We start from the raw sequence: 17,885 nt of genomic DNA on the forward strand, positions 1-17,885 counted from the left end.
TTCACATTTCTGAGGCTGGACCCTATTCTCATTCATTGGTTTTTTAAAATAAATTCACATTGGTTGGTCAATCCCCTGTTTTTTTAGGCCTGTTTTATTTATTGTACATTGATTGATAATAGTACTTTGTATAGAGATTGACATTAGTTGTTACGTACTCTTTATTGGGTTGGCTTATTTCAAAATTATTGACTTATTGGTCTATGTACGTCCATTGTAAGTTTCTGATTTTCAGTTCATGTGTTTCATTTCCATTTCACATTACCATGAAATTTTATGCATGTTTTAGTTTGTAATGCACATTGTTGATATTTGTATCTCCTTTGTTGGTCTCTAATTTTCAATTCACTTGCTTCATTGCACATTGCCTTGAAAGAAATGACATCTTTTGGTTTCTAATTTCACAATTTTTGTATCTACTTTGTTATTTTCTTATTTACCACTATTCATGATATATTCTAAAATTCTATTTGAATTTCAATGAATGAAATTCATATCTCTAATGTTGAACCCTATTTCTATTCGTTGGTTTTTTTAAAAATAAATTCACATTGTTTGGTCAATATCTTGTTTTTTATGCCTTTTTTTTTTATTGTACATTGATCGATAATAATACTTGGTACTATTTATTTGGTCCATTGAATTGCCATATCCCCTATTTTTTTTTATGATTGATATTAGTTGTTAGGTACTCTTGTTTATTTCAAACTCATTGACTTTATTTTCTTGTTATCAAATGGTCCCTTTAGATTTTATTTGACATCATTTGTTCTTTATATATGGGTATCACTTCCCTTCAACTTTAAAGATCTTCCCATTCCATCTACTTCCTAAATGCAATTGGTATGTCATTTCCCTCCTCCTCCATTAGTTTCGTATGACGTGTCTTCACTCCTCCCTATATTGTTTTTAGTTTCGTTAATGCTAATGTTTTCCCTTATACCTTGTTTTAGGGTTGGACTTATTAGAAAACAATTGTGTCCATCTTGTTTGCCCGCTCTCTCTTGCTAAAGTTAAACTTTCTTTCTCCCTTTTGCTTTATGTAAATCTTTTGAAGGATGGTCATAAAATTTTCATTTTTACTTGTGTTTTTACAGTTGCTAATCTTTACTTTTGTGTGCAGAGTCATGGTGGACAACTAGCATACAACTTCAGTGGCTTAAGGTTCGTTAATGTGTGAGAATATATTTATATAGATTTGTTTCTATGATAAAATGGAAAATGCATGTGTAATGATGGATTTACCTGTGGACGCATATTATTTGGTTTTTTTTGTTCATGATTACATCATGTGGACACATATTTTTACTTATGATAAAATAGAAAATCTATGTTTTTTTGTAACATTTTTACTCATGATTACATCAGCTGCTAATCGTTACTGTTTTTTGTTCATGATTACCGGTGGACCTTATTCTCATTCATTGGTTTTTTTTTTCATAGTTATACATTACCAATTATCAGCCTAGTTTAAATAACATTGGTTCTTACTAAGAATCACATTGAATCCAATTACAAATGAATGCAATGATTTAAAAAAAAAAAAAAACAATTATATAACAAAAAGTCAGAGTTATTAACAAAAATACATTATCATATTTTAACTTTTATAACAAAAATTTAGAGATAGTTTCTCCTCATTTATGGCTGTCAAGGGAAAACTGTTTTTTAAATAAATAAATAAATAAATAATCAACCTAGTTTTATAAATTCAGACATTCAAGCGAATTACTAGCCTAGTTTAAATAACATTGATTTTTACTCATGAATCACATTGAGGCCAATTACCAGTCCAGTTTAAAATTAATACAATGATTAAAAAAATAACATTACCATATTTTGATTTTTATAACAAAAATTCAGATATGGTCTCTCCCTCATTTTATGGAAACTCGCCTTAAAAAATGATCAAAATATAGAAATTTTTGTAGATTTGTTTCAATAATAAAATAGAAAATATATTTTTAATGATGGACATACAAATTTTCTATTATATCATTTAAAGGGAATGGAAAATAGCATTGTTGTACATCCTTTCTAATTGTTAGGAAAACAAAACTCTAAACTTAAAACAAGTAATTGTCAAACATATTTTGATGATAATAGAAAATATCATGAACAAGTCCAAGTCCCCAACTATAGAAGTTCAGATCCAATTTATTATAGAATATTTATAAATATGACGTAATTATTATGTGAACTATAGTTTACATTTCAGGAACAAGTCCAAATCCCCAACTATATAGTGGATCTATAGGAACCGGTTAGCACAGTATTCACAACCCCTCAATGTCGTTACTTTTAACGCTAGAGTTGCTATTGAATGACCGTAAGAGGATAGAAAATCCATCATACGATAGTAGACATCATATTAGACAATTAGCATACTTTCGACTAATTCACAGTCCAATTTATGTTGTCGTCAAAGTACAAGAATGGATAGAAGAAGTTTTTCATTCTATGCAATTTACTTAAGACGATTGGTGGATTAGTCGGAATTGAAGTTGTAGATGTAGAGAAGATGGTTGTCATGTTCTTGCACATATTAGCCCATGATGTTAAGAACCTAATTGTTAGAAAAGAATTTGTACCGGTGAGACAGTTTCTAGACATTTCAACTCCGCTTTTAGCAGTGTTATGATTACACAGAGTGTTATATAAAAACCTGTGACAATCACAAACTCATGTACGGATCAGAGATGGAAATGGTTTGAGGTAAAGTTCAACAAAACCAATGTTAGTTCAGTATGACATTTTTGTTAGGTATACGTGAGTACATGAATATTTCATACTTTATTTTATCACAAAATTGTCTGGGTACATTAGATAGTACGTACATCAAGGTAAATGTCAATGCCACTGATTGCCCAAGGTATAAGACGATGAAGGGTGAAATTGCAACAAATGTACTCGGTGTTTGCGATACAAAATGCGACTTTGTATTCGTCTTATCGAGGTGGGAAGGATCCACAGCTGATTCTCGAGTTCTCAGAGATGCAATATCACGACCTAACGGACTAAAGGTTCCAAAGGATAACTAGTTACTCATACTATCTCTTCCTACTCATTATTGTATTACTAGGATAAGGTTTGAAATGGTTGTATGTTAAATAGGGTATTATTATTTAGGTGATGTCAGGTACCCAAATGCGGAGGGTTTCTTGGCGCCATATAGAAGTGAAAGATATCATCTTTTAGAGTAGCATGGATGAGGTAATGCATAAACAACCCCACGAGAATTCTTTAACATGAAGCATTCTTCTGAACGGAATGCCATTGAGAGCGTGTAGGTTGTTGAAGGGTAGATGGGAAATCTTACGAGGAAAATCATACTAACCATTACAAATCCAATGTCGAACCATCATGACGTGTTGTCTTTTGCACAATCTTATCAATAGAGAGATGAATAATGCTGAACTGGTCGATGATTTGGATGAGGTTAACTCCAACTTTGCTACAACCAAGGGCAATGATATTAATTACATTGAGAGTTTAAATGAATGGACCCATTGGAGGGATGAATTGGTGGAACAATTTTTTTCTGAATGGAAGTTACGTAATGATTAATGCCTTTATGCTTCTTCAATCAATTAGAATGCTTATTTTTATTTGTCGTGTGTTATGAAAATGACTTGATTTGGATTTCTTTTACTATCATTATGTTTACTATATTTTGTACTTCACTTCATTAATTATTTATAATTTGTAACGGTTTATAGTTGAATTGTATTAAAATGTGTATATGTATACACTAGAATGTCAAGTTCCTCTAGAGTCCCGAAGCACACTTGGACTAAAGTGGAAGAAACGAAGCTTGTCGAGTGCTTAGTGGGCTTGGTCACATCTGGTGGATGGAGGTCAGATAATGGGACGTTTCAACCTGGTACTTGGCATAACTCCAACGTGTGATGGCAAAAAAGTTGCCCAGCTATAATATCCAAGAATCACCAACTATAGATTGTCGAGTCAAATCCCTGAAAAAAGACTTACCAAGCGATTGCAGAAATGAGATGACCAGCTTGCAGTGGATTCGGTTTGAATGAAGAATTTCAATGCATCAGAGCAGAGTGGGAGACATTCGATGGATGTGTGAAAGTGAAATTTTGTCTAAATTATTTTACGAATATTGGTAATCTAATCATAACATCCATTTTATTGTTCGTGCAGAGTCATCCTGCAGCAAAGAGACTTCTACACAAGTCGTTCCTATACTATGATGATTTGACGTACATCTTCAGCAAGGATAGAGCTACCAGAGCACGATTAGAGACTTATCCGGCCGTCGGGTCTAATGTACCAAACCATATAAATAATAATATCCCCATTGGTGAATCACAGGATCCAAACATACCGCGATGTCTAGTCAGGAAATGGACATGTCACAGGATGAGATGCATGAAACACATACTGGTTAAAGTATTGAAAAAGGAAACGAAGTGGATATCAATCTGAAATGGCAAAGATTGTTAGAAATGCAATTGGACTTTGTAAATGACCAGTTGAAAGTGATTGCAGGATAGTCAAAGAGAAGCATACAACAGAGGTCGAACTGCATGTGGAAGTCGTGAGCCAACTCGAAGATATTCCTGAATTGCATAACCGACAGAGGGTGAAGCTTATGCAAATCATACTCCATAGTGTGCAAGATATAGAGAGTTTTTTATCCATTCCCACAACCTTGAAGTTTGGTTATTGCAACCTCCTCCTTAAAGAGAATGTTTGATCAACCTATGTTTTGGACTGCTTTACAATAATATATCGTTATTACTTTTTTCAATTATGCATTTAAATTTGTAGTAGATTTGGTATGTAATCTTGTCGGTCAATATTTTAATCATGCAATTATGAGTTAGTTATTTTATTTTACATTTTTTTGTACCTCCAAAAGAGAGAACACTACAGATGAAAACATGAATTGCATCCTAATGTAATTTACTTTTTCTCTTTTTTTTCATCCATGTTAACTAAGATACCTCCCAAAATGACAATAGCTAGTTTTTTTACATAAATTAAAATCCAATTAATTTGTATAAATTGGTGGAACATATAGTATAAATTATATTTTCAAAATATAATATTTAATATACATAATTTTTTGTATTATAGAAAATGATAATGGAAAAAGATTACACACGATCTAAAATAACCTACATTCAAAATTCAGGTACAGTTGTAATTCATACTATAATAACAGGCACTTTAAACACAGACTATTATAATACATACTAAAATAATTTGCACCCTAAACACGGATTATTATAAACCAGATTTAGTAGTCTACACCCAAAATACAGACTAAAATAACACACAATTTATTATAATCCACATACTATAATAACCTACTTTGCGCCCCAAATACCCATTGCAGTATTTAGGAAACTTGAGGGACTAAAGTGTTTATTTTGAAACTTCAAAGACTAAATAGACATGAACTTCAAATCTCAAGGACCAAAAGTGCATTTTTTTTTCATTTTTTTTATTAGAATAAGAAAATTTATTCACATAACAACTTGTGATTGGATACATGGGTAAACTATATAACTATTATTATTATATTACAAATAAGTGGGGAAGAAATGGTAGAAAGAAATTTTTTAAAGAAAAAAACTTTAAAGGTCGCTAAAACTAAAATTTCCTTTTTTTTTTCTTTTTTAAAAGTTATTTTCAAATATAGATAAATGAGCAACTTATTTATAAATATATCAAAATATTATTGTTATCAATAATAGATTGTTCTGGTTTGTCGCTGATAGAAAGTAATATTTTGCTATATTTAAAAATATTTCTAATAATTTTATCATTTAAAATAATGATTCGATATTTAAATTATTATTATTATTTTTAAAAACCCGAAAATATAGAGGGGAAAACCGGCGGTAAAATGAAATATAAAACTAAAAACACGGTAGAAAATAGTGATTTTATTATGAATATTATAATGATAAATAGATGCTCATTGTTTGGTGTCCCAAAAGTCATGTGTTGCTCTTCATGTTGTCCATGTACCTTGTATTTATTCATGTTTGGTATCCATGTTAGTCTACTTCCTACTTGCCACTTTGTTTATAAATAATGGCATTTGGTGGATCTTAAAATCACACACACATTATGCAAAAAACATACAAATTGGAGAAAGTGGAGAAATTTGAGAATTTTCTCATTTCTTATTTTGTTATTTTTTGTTATTTTGTTATTTTTATATTATTTTTTATTTTTTATTTTTTATTCTATTATTTATTTTATATTTTATTACCATCTATGTTCTCGTGTGCTCCTCAAATTCACAACACATTAGCAGCACGAGCTTTGTCGTTTTCCGCTAAAAGTAGGTCCTAAAGGTACGTAGATTTTTCCCTCTTCGTTATAATTAATAAATTTAATGTTATTTTATAATCAATATCTATTAAATTTCTAACATACGTACAATATTTTATGATAATGTTGCCATGAAAAATCCCACAAAATTAAAATTTGTCGCCCTTGATACTAATGGCAATAATTATTTCTCATAGGTACTTAATGCCGAATTTCATCTGGATTCCATGAACTTGGGAGAAACAATTAAAGAAGGAAATATGACATCCAGTCAGGATAAAGCAAAAACTATGATTTTCTTTCGTCGTCATATCCACGAGAGATTGAAAATGGAGTATCTTACGATAAAAGATTCTTGTATCTTGTGAAAAATTTTGAAAGAGGGGTATGATCATAAAAAGATAGTTATTCTTCCTAAAGCTCGTTATGAGTAGATGTATTTGAGGCTACAAGATTTCAAATGATTACAACTCCACATTATTTAAAATCAGTTCGAAATTGTTATTATGTGGAGAGAAAATTACTGATTCTGATATGTTAGAGAAGACATTTTCTACATTTCATGTCTCGAATATGCTCCTACAATAGCAATATCGAGAGAAAGGTTTTAAACAGTATTCTGAATTAATTTGATGTCTTCTCGTGGTCGAACAAAATAAAGAGTATTTGATGAAAAATCATAAATCTCGACCAACTGGAACAACACCATTCCGTGAAGTGAATGCTGTGAATTTTAATAATAATCGTGATCGAGGTTGTAGTCGTGGTCGAGGTTGTGACCAGGGCAGAGGAAGAAATAATTATTATTTTCGTGGTGGTCGTTTTAATCATTCAAATTTCAAAAGAACCACACAAAATGATGATCACAAAGGAAATGTTCCACAAGATAAGAGTTCGATAAGTATTGAAAATATATGCTTTCAATGTGAATTTACTGGGCATTGGCCACGTACCTGTCGTACGTCAAAACACTTAGTTGATCTTTATCAAGCCTTCTTGAAGGAAAAAGAGAAAAATATGGAAGCAAATTTTGCATGCCAAGATAATGACATATTTGACCCATCCCATATGAAAAATTTGGATATGACAGAATTCTTTGAATCTCCTGAAGAGAAGATTGGCACAGTTGGTGGAACAGCAGATATTTCTTTTGACTTTGAGAATATCTAGATTTAATGTTGATATTTTTTTTTAAATCTATCTTCATGTTTATTTTAGTAGCTTTTGTATATTTTAAGTGTTATTTTTCTTATTGTAATTATTTTCTTTTATTAAAGAAACATGATCATTTTCATATGTTGGGTATTTCAAAAATGAGCAAAAAAGATTTATGTCTGGCAGACAGTGCAACTACACATACGATACTTACAAGTAAAAAATATTTTTCCAAAGTAACAATACTGGATGAAGGAACTCTAAATATAGAGATCCAATGAGTGGAAGCAGATCGTTCCAAATCTCATTGTGAAAGAATCGAACATTTACAATCTAACATAACAGTTATGCATTAAGAATAAAATTACAGCATGCTTCTAGAGAACAAACAAGGGATTGAGTAAACATACCTTTGAAGAACTCTTTCTTCTAGTATTTCCTCGATCCAACACCAATGCGTCCAATAGCACGAACGCAATGATCAAACCCAGCAAACAACACGAACTGACAAACACTCGATCACAATTGAGTAAAACTCAATCCTCAACCCTTGAACAGAAACTCAACACTACCACAAGGCTACCTTGGTATTCCCGGTGTGAGAATCGAACAGGTGTGGGCTTTGTATGGATTTGGGTAGAGGGAAGGAGGAATGGAAGAGAAAGATTGATCGAGTAATAAACAGAGGAATCGTGTAGAAGAAAACGGTCTATCATATAGACTTGTGCCTCAATCGTGTAGTAAGTAAGTTCTATCGTATAGAAAACTCGATCTTTCGTTAGCTCTCTCAACAAGCTATCTCATAACTTGCTTCGCACGTTGTGTAATGAATAATGAAAACTCCTTTTCTTCTTTATCCATTCGGTTGTCATAAACTGATTAAAACCACCCACTAAGGTGGTTATTGGAGAAAACTGAAATCAATTATCTTATAATTAATTTATTATAAATAAATCTAATAACTAATTTATCATATTATATTTATAACCTATAGTTTTAATATCACATCATATGCAACATATAAACCATAGTTCTTTTTCTCCTTTATGGCATTTAATATAAATCATATTTAAATTAATTCCCCCAATCAAATAATGTATCAAATACATTATATCAATTATACCACATATAATTGAATTAATTTAATTATATCATATATAATCATATTCCCTCTTGTTAATTTGAACACTTCAAGTTAACCCAAAAACTTATTCTCAACATAAATCCATTGAGCTACCAAGGGGACCTTATAGACCTGTAGCTTGAAGCTCCAACAGTACGTGAATAACTAACTAAACTCTTTAATCACGATATCCACCATCTGTTAACTTCCGGGCACTCCACTAAAGACCGACAGTTGCACTACAAATATATTTCTGTGTTCATCAGATATAACTAATTAACAGTACGATGAACCTTCACAAATCACTTGTAAGTACAGCTAGACTAATTTACCGTTTTACCCCTGTAGTTACATCTAACTCCTTAAGTACCATTGATTCCTCTAATGAACAATACATTATAGTCTCACTATGACTAAACCCTTCTCGAGCCAAGAGAATGTGTGGCACTACATTGTTCAAGCCCCAGAATCAACCCTTAAGGGAGAAATTTATCTACTTACCCCTACTTCAAGGAATGAGGGAACTTCGTCTTGTGTAGCTGAGTTTCTAGCTCCCCAATCAGATGAATCCCCAAAGTGGTAGGTTTGAGTCGGCGATCTAGCCACTCGCACCCATGAAAATCAAAGGATCGCCCCCATAGGCAGGAGTTCACAACTCACTCAGGATTAAGATTATGTTACCTATGGTCATCCTAGTGAAATGAAAGTCTCTGTCATGAACGACGTTATATAACGAGACTAAACATTTCGTGGTCCGATCTTATACAAACTTCTTTGTATAGAGTATTCCCGCTCACATGTCTAATACACGAATGATTAGGACAAGACCATTTGTAGCACTTTACAACACTTGTAACACCTACAAAATGAGCCACACTTGTAGTGCCACAAGGATAAGGTTTCCCTCCTTTATCCATATAATACAGACAATTTAGGTTATCACTTAAAGTACGATCCACTTGTATGTCACCACATACATGCTTAAGTTACAACGATAACCAGGGATCTTACTTTATTGGTTTGTGGTTAATGCAACTAAAATATATCATATTTCATATGCTGAAGTGAATAAAACATCTCATATTATATATCACCAAAACTGTTTGTTCATACAGATGTTTACAAACTACAGAACCCTACGAGATTTAGGACATCAACCCCAACACTGGAAGCAAGAGTCAATACGATATCAGGTTCTGCAAAGTTGATCGAAGGTTTTAGAAAAGCAAATATTGTTTTTCCTAGAGGAATAAAATTTACAATTTACAATGTTTTCTAGTCAATCAAAGAGAAATCTTCTAAGTTTTAAAGATATACGTTGCAATGGTATCATATTGAAACTGATAGTAAGAACAATATGGAATATCTATATATCATATCCATTGTCTCAAATGAAAAACGTATATTGGAAGAGTTGCCTGCTTTATCTTCTGAATTATTTTATACTCATATACGAGTAATTGAAACATATGCAACAATGAACTTGAAGTTCATGAATCCAGACATATTTACAATTTGTCATGACCGATTAGGTCGTACAGAATCTATAATGATGAGAAGAATTATTTAGAATTCAAATGGACATCCATTGAAGAGCCAGAAGATTCTTCAATCTAATGAATTATCATGTGATATTTGCTCTCAAGGAAAATTGATAATTAGACCATCACCAGCTAAAGTAGGGACTTAATCACCTGCATTTTTTGGATAAATTCATGGTGATAAATGCAGACCTATTAACCCACCAAAAGAACCATTTAGATATTTTATGGTTGATAACTGGCATAAATGTAAGTTATTATAAGCCTTTATTTAGAATCATGAGGGCTAATAAGTAGAAAATGAGGTGATAATACTTAGAATTTTCAAAAAATTGAGTTTTGCGTCAATTGGCACCTAAATCCTCACTGACCCTAATATTTTGCGTTACTCCATGCCAAAGTGTCTATTTTGTAGCTATCGTAGGAATCAAACGCATGCGTTTGAAATAAGCTATCGCAGATAAACGCATGCACTGAAGCCAGGCGATCGTAAAGACAAACACATGAGCTAAGCAATTGCAGACGGTAATCACATGCGTCCAATTCATGGAAGTTGCGGTAATCACATGCGTCCAACGCATGGAAGTTGCGATAATCACATTCGTCCAACGCATGGGAATTGTAGTGACCAAATAGAGATTACGGCCAAGGAGTGATAACTATAATAGAAGATCGCAAGATGGGTAGAACGTGTTGATAACTCCAGCTGAATCAAGCTCGGACGCATACCTTGGGAGTATCAACAAGATAAGGCGATGTGACAATGCCTATACCGCGACAAAAGTAGCAGTGAGCCATACCGTCATCATTATAGCTGTCGGCGTCCAAACTCTATAAATAGCCCTTGGGACCTTCATTTTAAGACATCTGAATTTTTGCCTCAAGGCAGAAGTTTGTGATCACAGATGAGAACCTAAAAGAGATTTTCAGTGAGAATTCTTCATCACCACAACCCAGACAGAGTGATGATCGGAGCATTCGCTGGAGATAGAGCTTGAGAGAGACATCTCCACCATTCAACCATGACACCACCGGCAGCCTTGACGCAGAGTCCTTCTTTTCTCTTCTAATATGTGTGTTGTATTACATTTTAGCTTAAGTTATTAAGATATTTTGTGCTCAATGAAAATCTTATCTCCTTCATTGTCGTCTTCTTCATCATCTTCATTTCTATCATAGTTTATCTTTAGTGTTTATTTATTAAAGACAATCGCATGCTTAATCGTGTAGCCTAGAGATAGGACACATGAAGCAACCCATCGAGAGGTGTGCATTATGCGAGTATAGTGAGTTAATCCTTTTTGCTTGGTAAAAGGCTGTAGCAACGCCTGTCTATGAGATCTTGCATTACTTGTCTATAAGTTAAATAGCCGCGTCTAACTGCCTGAGAAGGTAAGAGATGGAACGCACCAAAGCAAGGTTCGCATTGTTTCTAGAGATAGGCACAATCTTATGCTCGACGCAACCATGCACTATAGAGATATAGTCATGCGACTGACCACCAAGAGGTGTGCGACACGTTAGTGCAATGAGCTGGGATTACTTGGGCGATTAAGATAATAAACATTACTATGCGTTAATGGTTGTTGTGTCTCTACTTATTCTCATTGCAAGTCTTCTATTGAACAATCTGTTTAGTTAGGAGTAGGAATAGTTTGTACTTCTATTAAACATCTTTTTATTTTTCTTTTCATCGCCTCAAACGCATTGCTTCACAAGAATTATTGAGTGACAAGTCCCTATGTTCGACCTCAGATTACTCGAGAAACTTGTGTTTGCATTATACTTGGTGCGAGCATAAACAAACTTGTGATAGGAACGCGTGATCATTGCATATTAGTCTAACGCATCTTCATTCCGAAGAATAACCTCAGACGCATGGGTGCAAACGCATAAGCCATGTCTAACGCATGAATTCATGTACAGCTCCATCCGTCCATAATAAATAAATAAAACAAAACTGTTTCCTAAAGAAAATCAACAAGTTTTTTGGCGCCGTTGCCGGGGACTTGGCAGCTAATATTTTGTGAAGTTTTTGTGTTTTCACAGGCACTCTTTCAATCTTAGGCGTATTGTAGATTGTGCGACCAAGCTACAAATAATATTTGAAGTATAGGCGATGCGTCGAAAGTTATTTATTGACCCCGAGATAGAAAGGCTATCTATCGCATAAGCTAGAAGCAGTCTTAGACGCATGTCAATCATCATGCGTCCAACAATTGCTGGAAGCTCCAATGGTCAAGGCGATCCCTTTGACCTAAGCAGTTGAGAACCATCTCTTGCATGGGAGACTCCTTGCAGTAACAACACTCCAATTTCTCCAAGGACGTCTTCTACTCTATCTTTTACATTGCTTTATTAGTTTAGTTTATTATTTTTATTTTTTGTTATTTTGGATATACGGTTGTTTCCTTGGTTGTGGTGCGTTTGCTCCTTATAGGTGCGATAATAACTCTCCTCGGTGTGTAGTTACAATGGAAGAATCCTCCACATTCTTCAAGCATGGCTTCATTCGCATGAACTCCAACGCATTGTCACATGCATTCTTCTACTTAAGGTTCTTTTCTTGTTATCTTTTAGGCATTATCCTTTTGGAATTCTCCTTGTCTGACTGCGGTTCTTTGCAATACGTCTATAATGGTACAAATAATTCACTGCGTCCTCTACTAGTATCGTAAGGCACCCCTTACTTTTAACAACTTCTTCAAAGTGTGAAAGTCTCGTTTTATTGTGTGCAAACCCTTACTCAAACATTTGTTATCACATTCCTGTTGAGTTTTTTTTTAGCTTGCAGTGAGAATGTTGCCACCCTCTAAGTTTTGGGGGGTGGCAGCGGTCTCGGAGAATTGCATTCATAACATTGTGGTCATTTCCTTAAAAAAAAAAAAAACCTTTAGAAAATAATAACTCCACTGCCAACACAATGGGGGGACCCATGTTGACAAGAGTTGAGTTGTGAAAGGCACTTACCCGTAGTTGGATGTCCGCATGATACCCGTGGGGACAAGCCAAAACAAAGATAAGTCGCCAGAATCAACGCATAAACGCAATTCCTCTATCTAGCGCAAGCCAAATTAAGCAAGACATGAGTTGAGTTGAATATGGAATGCAACCGAAGTTGGATGCCCGCATGACACACGTGGGGGTAAGGCAAAATGAATAGTGTAACCAGGTTCAACGCCGCGTTAGATTAAATAAACGCATAAGCTTGAATTGTTTTGAACGAACACATTCTCATGAACTGAACGTAGTTGCGGAGAATGAATAAAAAAAATTTTAAGCAAAGGCTTGCCAAATTTAACTTAGAAAAGATCTCTTTGGAGAAGCAGTCGAAGTAGAGGAGAGCACTGCGTCCATAGTTAGAGGCACGAGTAAATTATATTATGAGAAGATGGTCATCGCAAAGAGACGCAAGAAGGTGAGTTAAGAATTTCTTAAGTATAACGCATACTTGAAGACAAGCATGATTCTAAGTTTGGGGGGTGATAACTGGCAGAAATGCCAGTTATTATAAGCCTTTTACTTAGAATCATGAGGGCTAATAAGTAGAAAATGCGGTGATAATACTTAGAATTTTTTAAAATTCGAGTTTTGCGTCAATTAGCACCTAAATCCTCACTGACCCCAATATTATGCGTTACTCCATGTCAAAGTGTCTATTTTGTAGCTATCGCAGGAATCAAACGCATGCGCTGAAACTAGGCGATTGCAAAGACAAACGCATGAGCTAAGAAATCGCAAACGGTAATCACATGCGTCCAACGCATGTAAGTTGTGGTAATCACATGCATCCAATGCATGGAAGTTGCGGTAATCACATGCGTCCAACGCATGGGAATTGCGGTGACCAAATGGAGATTGCGGCCAAGGAGTGATAACCATAATAGAAGATCGCAAGATGGGTAGAACGCGTTGATAACTCCAGCTGAATTAAGCTCGGACGCATACCTTGGGAGTATCAACAAGATAAGGCGATGTGACAATGCCCATACTGCGACATAAGTAGCAGTGAGCCATACTGTCATCATTATAGTTGCCGGCGTCCAAACTCTGTAAATAGCCCTTGGGACCTTCATTTTAAGACATCCGAATTTCTGCCTCAAGGCAGAAGTTTGTGATCACAGATGAGAGCCTGAAAGATATTTTCAGTGAGAATTCTTCATCACCACAACCCAGACCGAGTGACGATCAGAGCATTCGCCGGAGATAGAGCTTGAGAGAGACATCTCCACCATTCAACCATGACACCACCGGCAGCCTTGACGCAGAGTCCTTCCTTTCTCTTCTAATTTATGTGTTGTATTACATTTTAGCTTAAGTTATTAAGATATTTTGTGCTCAATGCAAATCTTAACTCTTTTATTGTCGTCGTCTTCATCATCTTCATTTCTATCATAGTTTATCTTTAGCATTTATTTATCAAAGACAATCGCATGCTTAATCGGGTAGCCTAGAGATAGGACGCATGAAGCAATCCACCGAGAGGTGTGCGTTTTGCGAGTATAGTGAGTTAATCCTCTTTGCTTGGTGAAAGGCTATAGCAACGCCTGCCTATGGGATGTTGCATTGCTTGTCTATAAATTAAATAGTCGCGTCTAACTGCCTGAGAAGATAAGAGATGGAACGCACCAAAGCAAGGTTCGCATTATTTCTAGAGATAGGCACAATCTTATGCTCGACACAACCATGCACTATAGAGATATAGTCATGCGGCTGACCACCGAGAGGTGTGCGACGCGTTAGTGCAATGAGCTGGGATTACTCGGGCGATTTAAGATAATAAACATTACTATGCGTTAATGGTTGTTGTGTCTCTACTTATTCTCATTGCAAATCTTCTATTGCTCAATCTGTTTAGTAAGGAGTAGGAATAGTCTGTACTTCTATTAAAATTCTTTTTATTTTTCTTTTCATCGCCTCAAACGCATTGCTTCACAAGAATTATTGAGTGACAAGTCCCTGTGTTCGACCTTGGATTACTCAAGAAACTTTTGTTTGCGTTATACTTGGCGCTAGCGTAAGAAAATTTGTGATAGGAACGTGTGGTCATTGCATATTAGTCTAACGCATCTTCATTCTGACGCATGGGTGCAAACGCATAAGCCATGTCTAACACATGAATTCATGTACAACCCCATCCGTCTATAATAAATAAATAAAACAAAACCGTTTCCTAAAGAAAATCAACAATGGTATTAATAGATGCATCCAGTAAATGGTCACATGTGTACTTATTATCAAGTCGAGATCTTACATTCGTAAGATTACTTGCTCAAATAATTAAGTTAAGAGCACAATTTTCTAATTATACAATTAAGATCATTCCCCTTGATAATGCTGGTGAATTTACATCCCAAGCTTTTGATAATTATTGTATGTCAATTGGGATAAGTGTTGAACTTCCTGTAGCTTATTTTTATACACAAAATGGTTAGCATAATCATTTATAAAACGTTTGCAATTAATTGCAAGACCATTACTTATGAGTGTTAAGATTCCTTCATCTATATGGGGGTATGTTATTTTGCACACAGCGTCACGTGTACGCATTAGGCCAGTAACTTATCATAAATACTTGCCATTACAATTAGCTTATGGTCATAAGCCAAATATTTCCCATCTGAGAATTTTTGGATGTGCAGTATATGTTCCAATTGCTCTACCACAACGCACTAAGATGAGTCCTCAAAGGAGGTTAGGAATATATGTTGGATATGATTCTCTATCAATTATTAAATATCTTGAACCCCTGTCGGGTGATGTATTTACTGCATGATTTGTTAATTGTCATTTTATTGAGATAAATTTTTCAATATTAAGGGGAGGAATTAAAAAAATTGGATAAATAAATTATATGAAATGTATCGTTCTTGTTTCATTTAGATCCTCGTACATAATTCATTTGCAAAATATAGGGATATCAATTACCAGATGCATTTATAGATGCAAAGAAAGTAACTAAGTCACATATACCAGCTGCAAATGTTCCATCAAAAATTGATATCTCAACACAACAAGTTGTCACTAATGAGTCTAAAATACGCCAGAAGCATGGTAGACTAGTGGATTCCAAAGATAAAAATCCTCGAAAACGAAGAATAATTAATAGTGAAAAAGACTTGGTTGAGGATGTAAATATCCATGAAGAAATCCTCGACGTGACTATTGAGGAAGGTGAAATACCTAAAGATAATAATGAGATTTTAATAAACTATGTCATGTCAAGAAAAAGATGGAATCATACTAATGTAATTATTGACAACATTTTTGCATATAATATTACTCTTGATATTATACCTAAAAATGAGGATCATGAAACAAAATCTATTGAAGAATGTTGACATAGAAAAGATTGGCTTCAGCAGAAAGAAGCAATCGAGGCAGAATTAAACTCACTTTCAAAACGTCAGGTTTTTGGACCAGTAATCTGAATACCATAAGGTGTTAAACCTGTGGGATACAAATGGGTATTTGTGAGGAAAAGAAATGAAAATAATGAGGTCACAAGATATAAAGCAAGACTGATTGCACAAAGTTTTTCACAAAGACCTGGTATTGATTATAAGGAGACATATTCTCCAGTGGTGGATGCAATTACATTAAGATATTTAATTGGCTTGACTATGTACAAAAGTCTGAATATGCATCTTATGGATGTAGTCACATATTTATATGGATCTCTTGATAATGATATTTATATGAGAATCCCAAAATGATTTAAGGTACCTGAAACATATACATCAAATTCCCGGGAATAGTATTCAGTAAAATTACAAAGATCACTATATGGATTGAAACAATCAGGACGGATGTGGTACAATCGTCTGAGTGGATATTTATTGAAAGAATGATATCAAACCAATCAAATATGTCTTTGTGTTTTTATAAAGAAATCACAATCAGGATGTTATTACAACTGTATATGTTGATGACTTGAATATAATTTGAACTCCTAAAGAGCTTTCAAAGGCAATAGAATATATTAAAAAAAAAAATTGAGATGAAAGATCTCGGAAAAATAAAATTTTGCCTTGGTTTGCAAATTGAGCATTTAGCAGATGAAATATTCATTCATCAGTCAATTTATATAGGAAAATTTTTTAAAAGATTTTACATGAACAAAGCACATCCATTAAATATTCCAATAGAAGTTCGTTCATCGGATATAAAAAAAGATATATTTCGACCTCGAAAAGATAATGAAGAGCTTCTTGATCCTGAAGTATCATATCTTAGTGCAATTGGTGCACTTATGTATCTTACTAATAATACAAGATCAGATATTGCATTTTCAGTAAATTTATTAGCTAGATATAATTCTTCTCCTACAAATAGGCATTGGAATAGAATTAAGCGTATACTCTATTATCTTCAAGGAACAATCAATATGGGTTTGTTTTATTCAAATAAATCAAATTTTGATCTAGTTGATTATGCAGGTTCTGGATATTTATCTGATCCGCACAAAGCTAGATCTCAAACAGATTATCTATTCACATATAGAGGAACTGCTATATCATGGTGATCCGTAAAATAGACTATAACGACCACTTCCTCAAATCATGTTGAAATTCTTGCAATTCACAAGGCTAGTCGAGAATGTGTATGGCTAAGATCAATGACTCAGTACATTCGTGAAACGTATGGCTTGTTTTCTAATAAAAATCTTCCAACAATATTATACAAAGATAACACAGCTTGTATAGCCCAAATCAAATAAGGATATATTAAAGGAGATAGAACAAAGCATA

Source organism: Benincasa hispida, chromosome 1 (genome assembly GCF_009727055.1).
Source record: "Benincasa hispida cultivar B227 chromosome 1, ASM972705v1, whole genome shotgun sequence".
In the NCBI taxonomy this organism is placed as follows: domain Eukaryota; kingdom Viridiplantae; phylum Streptophyta; class Magnoliopsida; order Cucurbitales; family Cucurbitaceae; genus Benincasa; species Benincasa hispida.